The following is an 8,066-nucleotide window of genomic DNA, read 5'->3' as shown; positions in this document are numbered from 1 at the left end:
ACTTTTCATACAGTGAAACGGAGTCATGGAGTGGTGAAGCAACTAGCTCAAGGTTGCACAACTAGAAAGTGGTGGAGTGGGAATTTTAACCCAGGCACTGGGTTTCCAGGGCTTAGCTGTCTGTACTGTTTGCAGCTAATCAAGTGGTATGAGCTGCTATTTTAACCTATTTTGGACAGAGGCTATCGGTTAGGCATTTGGAAAAGTTATCCAGTAGAATTGGTGGGAATAGCCAGAAATCAGGACAGAAATCCCCAGGGTTTCGGGGAGTTCCTGGGTAAAAGAAGAATCCCTTCAATTCCCCAGTGTAGGAGCACATCTGGACCTCTCTCCTCACGCTTCGGGCAAGCTACCACCTGGACCTGCTCTGAAAACCCTGAACAGCCAGGAATAGCTAACAAGTCTAAAGAGCCAGAGAGGAAGGAGGCTTGCGGGACACCCGGGTTTGCTGGATGCACACCAGGCCTATTTCTAGCATCACCGCCCAAAGAGAGCAGCCATCAAGCACGTGAGGCTCCTAGAAACAGGCCTGGAAAAGGAGCAAACTAGGGGAGGCTCCGGGAGACATGGAGGCGACAATCCAGAGGTGGGACCCTTGAGGAGCCCACTTGCCAATGACCCCTGCGTGACCTTGGGCAGCCAGTGTACTTCCCTGGGTCTTGGTTTCTTCTTCCCGCTATTCCCACTGCTTCCACAGTGTGATGTCTCCAAATTCCTGACCGATAGCCTAGAGGAAAGGTGTGTGACCTTGTTCAAGGTCGTGGCTGAGAAGTGAGAAGTCTGGAAACAGACCCCGGCTCTCCTCCCCACGTGTCTCCATCCTTTCCATACTCAAAGGCAGGGCTTCCAGACTAAGTCACCCCCTGGAGCAAAGGATCCGTTTGCTCTCAGGGGGTTTCCCTAAATTCGTCCCATCGCACCCCACCTTCTCCCTACACATCCTGACCACCCTAGGGGCTCCCTGAGAGCCCAACCAGGTATCATTCCCTCATCCTGCCCAACCCATCCCTGAGCACTCGGTGGAATGGGTCTGTGATTGATGAATGCAACCATTGCCCTGAAAAAATAATTAAAATCCACAGGCCTTTTGCAGCCTCAGCTGTTGGGGTGGCAAGTGCTGCCTCGGTTATTTCTGAAATAATTAATGACTGTGCTTGTCTCATCTCACTTGAGGTGTCAGAAGCAGGGAAAGCGGGGGGGGGGGGGTCGCTGCTTCTGCCCAAGAGAGACTGGGAGAGTTATTTTTATAAGTTGGGCCTCAGAGCCTTTGAGGAGATAGCCCTCCTTCCCTTTTGGGTGGCTTCAAGATGGCAGACGGTTCTGTGTGAACCTCCCCCAAGGAGACAGTTCTGGACACGCTTTCCCCATACTCAGGCCACACACAAGCAGTTGTGCACTGTCCCCATCAGCTACACCTCAGAAGTCACGCCGAGGATCACAGTACCATTCAAGCCAGAGGCAGCCCACACCCCCACAGCATGGCCTCCCCTAGCTGAAACCTCACTGTGCTGAAAGCCAGCAGCTTAGGCATCACACCTACCACGTGCTAGGCTCACTAGCAGCATATTTCCTCTTGCAACATCTGCCTGGAGAGGAGTTTTATCATTTCACCCCCCATTTTTCAGATGGGGAAACGGGTTTAGAGAGAGTAAACCGTCTGCCCAGAATTCTATGCATAGCATGTGGCAGAGGTGGACCGGAAGACCAGATCTGTTGGACCTGGAGCCAGGAAATGAATCTGGGACAGCCAGCAAGTCAGTGGAAACCAAGCTGGATGGAAATCTCAAATGGGACTGACCATTTGAGCAAAGCATCTCAGGGGTGAACAAAGCTACCAACTATCTCCTTGCAAAAATAATGAATCTGCAACTCTTAGGGGTACAAGCCTAGTGGCTCAAATGGTAAAGAAGCCGCTTGCAATGCCGGAGACCCAGGTTTGATCCCTGAGTCTGGAAGATCCCCTGGAGAAGGAAATGGCAACCCACTCCAGCATTCTTGCCTGGAGAATTCCATGGACAGAGGAACTTGGCAGGCTACCATGCATGTGGTCGCAAAGATTTGGACACGACTGAACGACTAACAATTTCACTTTCACAGGTGTCCAAGCAGCTCACTGGGGACCATACACCCAGGAGGCCCTGGGCAGCTGGAAGAGCCTCTTCCTGCTCAGCCTCCTTGAGGACAGAGGCTGGCAGGGGGGCCCAGGAGTGCCTCACCCTGCTGTGTCTCCCTGTTCTGTTCCTGAAGCACACCCCTCAAATCCCACTAACATACTGGAGAGTATGCATGTTTCTCTTGTGCAGGGCCAAGGAGGTGCTTGGAGGGCCAACCGTATTGGGTTAGAAACCCAGAACCTCTGAGGACGAGGAAAGCAACATACATTTTTTTCAGAATAGGCTCAAGAAGCCAGCAGCTGTCTGCACCATGTCTGAAGCACCAAAGGTTTGTGTGAAGGTCTTCCTGACCAGGGTTCTCAGCTCAAAATTAATTAAGCATTGTGACCAAAAAAAGAAAAATCAAAGCAATGACAGTTTATTTATTTTTTAATTAGAAATGTTATGTGTGCATATGTGCTAAGTCCCTTCAGTTGTGTCCGACTCTTTGCAACCCTATGGAATGCAGCCCACGAGGCTCCTCTGCCCATGGGATTCTCCAGGCAAGAGTACTCGAGTGGGTTGCCATGCTCTCCTCCAGGGGATCTTCCCAACCCAGGGATCAAACCTATGTCGCTTACATCTGCCTGCGTTGGCAGGCAGATTCTTTACCATGAGCGCCACCTGAAAAGCCCAGGTTATGCATGGTCATGTGTAAAGAAAACATTTCTTTTTTAAATGCCTAAACAAGTATATGTGCGTGTCTGTGTGTATAGTGTTAGGGCTTTTTGTTTATTTCTTTTGCTTTCTTCCTCTACCCCAAAAAATCATTTTTATTGTTCTAGAACATACTGCTTTCGTTTAATAATATACTGTGGACATCTTTCCAATATGTTTTAGATCTGTGTATTCTTTCAATTAATCTAAAATTTTAATAAGGGACTTCCCTGGTGGGCCAGTGACTAAGACTCTATACTTCCACTGCAGGGGGCCCAGGTTCCGTCTCTGGTCAGGGAAATAGATCTCACATGCCAGAACCAAGACCTGGTGCAGCCAAGTAAATAAATATTAAAAATAAAACAGAGAGAGACCACCAAAGCCTGGTACATGGTGAGTTCTCAAAAGATATTTAAAAAATAAATAAAAATAAAATTTTAATAAGCAATACATTCACCTGGTTCAAAATTCCAAAGGTACACAAGAGTATTCAAAAGAGGAGCTTGCCCCCACCCCTCCCTTTCAGGTACCTGGCTAGCTCCCCAGAAGCAATGAGCTTTGACTTTCTCGTGTATCTTTCCAGGTCTGCTACGCACGGACAAGCAAATGTGTACATACATGGTCCCTCCCAGTTCACATACCAACATATATCATATATATTGCACATAGGATACATTCTGTTCTGCACCTTAATGTCATGTCTAGAAGTCAGTCATATCCATATGCCACGTTTCATTCTATTTGGTCATTAATAACATTCCACAGGAGGTCTGTAGCCTAATTTATTCAGCCTTTCCACCTATGGACCTTTAGGTTGCTTTCCATTTCTTTTGTTCTGCTATTACAAAGAGTGAATAGTAGGATCTATTTCAGTGAATCTCCTGTATGCCTACTCAGGTGTGGCCATGCTTTTATTCAAGCTGACTGATTGCTAGAAGTGGAATTTCTGAGTCAAAAAGGATACAGGCAGGCTTTAAATTTTAACAAGTAGTGCCAGATTATTCTCCAAAAGGTTGTAGCAATTTGTTAGCTCAGTATTTCAGGAGTTGTTCACATTTCTTGCCAATCTGATGAGAGAAGAAGATGGATCTCCTGGTTCAGAATGCGCATTTCCCTGACTTCTCTGTGGGGATGAGCATCTTTTCGTTAGCATTTGGCCATTTGCAGTCAGTTTCTGCCATTGTCTGTGTCTTTAGCCCATTTATTCCTGGTTCACTCACCAGAACTCTAGTGAGTTCTTTGTCTTCTTCCTATTTACTTCCTAGGACCGTTTTTTTGCATTAACCCTTTGTTTTATGCGGAAGTATTTTCCCCTAATTTATCTTGAGTGTGTGTATACTGTCATGTGCCAAAGAAAAAAGTTTATTTTTGTGTGTTGTCAAATCTGTTCATGATGATACTATTTTAAGGAAAAGAAATTTATTTTATCTTACAAGATAAACATTTTTAATTTAGACAGTGAAATTTCAGCACAACTGCCGATTTTGCTTGATTGCCAGATGCTTTACTATTCTAGGTATTAGAGGAAAGGACAGAGGTCATTGGATACAACAAATCTTTTTCCCCTGCTCTGTACCAGATAACGCCCCCACCTTCCGATGATGGAGCTGATGATGATGATGATGATGAAGACGGTGACAAAAGCACCCGCTCCGCATCGCGTGCTACGCTGCGCTCTTCATTGCGCTCTACTCTGCTCCATCTCATCACCCTTACAACAGCTTTTGGAGGTAGGTAGGGTTTTGTTTTGTTTTGTTCTCCTTGAAATCGAAATCCCAGATCATAAAATTCACCCTTTTAAAATGTATAATTCAAAAAAACACAAAGCATAAACATAATTCAGTGCTTTTTGGTCTATTCACAAAGTTGGGTAAGCACCACCACTATCTAAATCTAGAACATTTTCATCACCATCACCCCCCAAAATAACAAAATATCATGGTAAACTGTTCTCATTTCCAGATGAGGAAACAGACTCAGAGAGGTGATGTAACTTGGCCAAGACCACACAGCTGGATCTGGATTTGAATCGAAGCCCCATTGCCTGGGATGGCATCTTCCTAACTGAGATACAGTATTCTAGACCAGGGATCAGCAAACTTTTTCTTTAAAGAGCCAGATGGTAAATATTTTAGACTCTGAATCACTCAGTAGGTAAGTATTCTTTTCACTGGATTTAGGACAAACCAAGGATAATGAAAAGGCAGAATGATAGGATACTGAATGAGCAATTCCCCAGGTCGGTAGGTGCCCAGTATGCTACCGGAGATCAGTGGAGAAATAACTCCAGAAGGAATGAAGGGATGGAGCCAAAGCAAAACCAATACCCAGTTGTGGATGTGACTGGTGATAGAAGCAAGGTCCGATGCTGTAAAGAGCAATATTGCTTAGGAACCTGGAGTGTTAGGTCCATGAATCAAGGCAAGTTGGAAGTGGTCAAACAGGAGATGGCAAGAGTGAACGTAGACATTCTAGGAATCAGTGAATTAAAATGGACTGGAATGGGTGAATTTAACTCAGATGACCATTATATCTACTACTGTGGGCAGGAATCCCTTAGAAGAAATGGAGTAGCCATCATGGTCAACAAAAGAGTCCGAAATGCAGTACTTGGATGCAATCTTTAAAACAACAGAATGATTTCTGTTCGTTTCCAAGGCAAATCATTCAATATTACAGTAATCCAAGCCTATGCCCCAACCAGTAACGCTGAAGAAGCCGAAGTTGAACGGTTCTATGAAGACCTACAAGACCTTTTAGAACCAAAAAAGATGTCCTTTTCATTATAGGGGACTGGAATGCAAAAGTAGGAAGTCAAGAAACACCTAGAGTAACAGGCAAATTTGGCCTTGGAGCACAGAATGAAGCAGGGCAAAGGCTAATAGAGTTTTGCCAAGAGAATGCACTGGTCATAACAAACACCCTCTTCCAACAACACAAGAGAAGACTCTACACATGGACATCACCAGATGGTCAACACCGAAATCAGACTGATTATATTCTTTGCAGCCAAAGATGGAGAAGCTCTATACAGTTAGCAAAAACAAGACCAGGAGCTGACTGTGGCTCAGATCATGAACTCCTTATTGCCAAATTCAGACTTAAATTGAAGAAAGTAGGGAAAACCACTAGACCATTCAGATATGACCTAAATCAAATCCCTTATGTATACAGTGGAAGTGAGAAATAGATTTAAGGGACTAGATCTGATAGAGTGCCTGATGAACTCTGGATGGAGGTTCGTGACATTGTACAGGAGACAGGGACCAAGACCATCCCCATGGAAAAGAAATGCAAAAAAGCAAAATGGCTGTCTGAGGAGGCCTTACAAATAGCTGTGAAAAGAAGAGAAGCAAAAAGCAAAGGAGAAAAGGAAAGATATAAGCAGCTGAATGCAGAGTTCCAAAGAATAGCAAGGAGAGATAAGAAAGCCTTTCTCAGTGATCAATGCAAAGAAATAGAGGAAAACAACAGAATAGGAAAAACAAGAGATCTCTTCAAGAAAATTAGAGTTTCCAAGGGAACATTTCATGCAAAGATGGGCTCGATAAAGGACAGAAATGGTATGGACCTAACAGAAGCAGAAGATATTAAGAAGAGGTGGCAAGAATACACAGAAGAACTGTACAAAAAAGATCTTCACAACCAAGATAATCATGATGGCGTGATCATTCACCTAGAGGCAGACATCTTGGAATGTGAAGTCAAGTGGGCCTTGGAAAGCATCACTACGAACAAAGCTAGTGGAGGTGATGGAATTCCAGTGGAGCTATTTCAAATCCTGAAAGATGATGCTGTGAAAGTGCTGCACTCAATATGCCAGCAAATTGGGAAAACTCAGCAGTGGCCACAGGCCTGGAAAAGGTCAGTCTTCATTCCAATCCCAAAGAAAGGGAATGCCAAAGAATGCTCAAACTACCGTACAATTGCACTCATGTCACACGCTAGTAAAGTCATGCTCAAAATTCTCCAAGCCAGGCTTCAGCAATATGTGAACCGTGAACTTCCAGATGTTCAAGCAGGTTTTAGAAAAGGCAGAGGCACCAGAGATCAAATCGCCAACATCCACTGGATCATGGAAAAAGCAAAAGAGTAACAGAAAAACATCTATTTCTGCCTCATTGACTATGCCAAAGCCTTTGACTGTGAGGATCACAATAAACTGTGGAACATTCTGAAAGAGATGGGAATCCCAGACCACCTGACCTGCCTCTTGAGAAACCTGTATGCAGGTCAGGAAGCAACAGTTAGAACTGAACATGGAACAACAGACTGGTTCCAAATAGGAAAAGGAGTATGTCAAGGCTGTATATTGTCACCCTGCTTATTTAACATATATGCAGAGTACATCATGAAGAATGCTGGGCTGGAAGAAGCACAAGCTGGAATCAAGATTGCCGGGAGAAATATCAATAACCTCAGATATGCAGATGACACCACCCTTATGGCAGAAAGTGAAGAGGAACTCAAAAGCCTCTTGATGAAAGTGAAAGAGGAGAGTGAAAAGGTTGGCTCACAGCTCAACATTCAGAAAACAAAGATCATGGCATCTGGTCCCATTAATTCATGGGAAATAGATGGGGAAACAGTGGAAACAGTGTCATACTTTTTTTTTTGGGCTCCAAAATCACTGCGGATAATGATTGCAGCCATGAAATCAAAAGACGCTTACTCCTTGGAAGGAAAGTTATGACCAACCTAGATAGCGTATTAAAAAGCAGAGACATTACTTTGCCAACAAAGGTCCGTCTAGTCAAAGTTATGGTTTTTCCAGTGGTCATGTAGGGATGTGAGAGTTGGACTGTGAAGAAGGCTGATCGCCGAAGAATTGATGCTTTTGAACTGTGGTGCTGGAGAAGACTCTTGAGAGTCCCTTGGACTGCAAGGAGATCCAACCAGTCCATTCTAAAGGAGATCAGTCCTTGGTGTTCACTGGAAGGACTGATGCTAAAGCTGAAACTGCAATACTTTGGCCACCTCATGCGACGAGTTGACTCACTGGAAAAGACCCTGATGCTGGAAAGGATTGGGGGCGGGAGGAGATGGGGACGACAGAGAATGAGATGGCTGGATGGCATCACCGACTCTGTGGACATGAGTTTGAGTGAACTCCGGGAGTTGGTGATGGACAGGGAGGCCTGGCGTGCTGTGATTCATGGGGTCGCGGAGAGTCGGACACGACTGAGCGACTGAACTGAAGGATAACTCTATATGAAGAAGAAATTTCTAAATGCCCAAAAGTGAGTCAAGATTCCA

Source organism: Moschus berezovskii, chromosome 2 (genome assembly GCF_049115385.1).
Source record: "Moschus berezovskii isolate FMDL1 chromosome 2, NW_MosBer_1.0, whole genome shotgun sequence".
In the NCBI taxonomy this organism is placed as follows: domain Eukaryota; kingdom Metazoa; phylum Chordata; class Mammalia; order Artiodactyla; family Moschidae; genus Moschus; species Moschus berezovskii.
Note: the sequence above shows the minus strand (reverse complement) of the source record.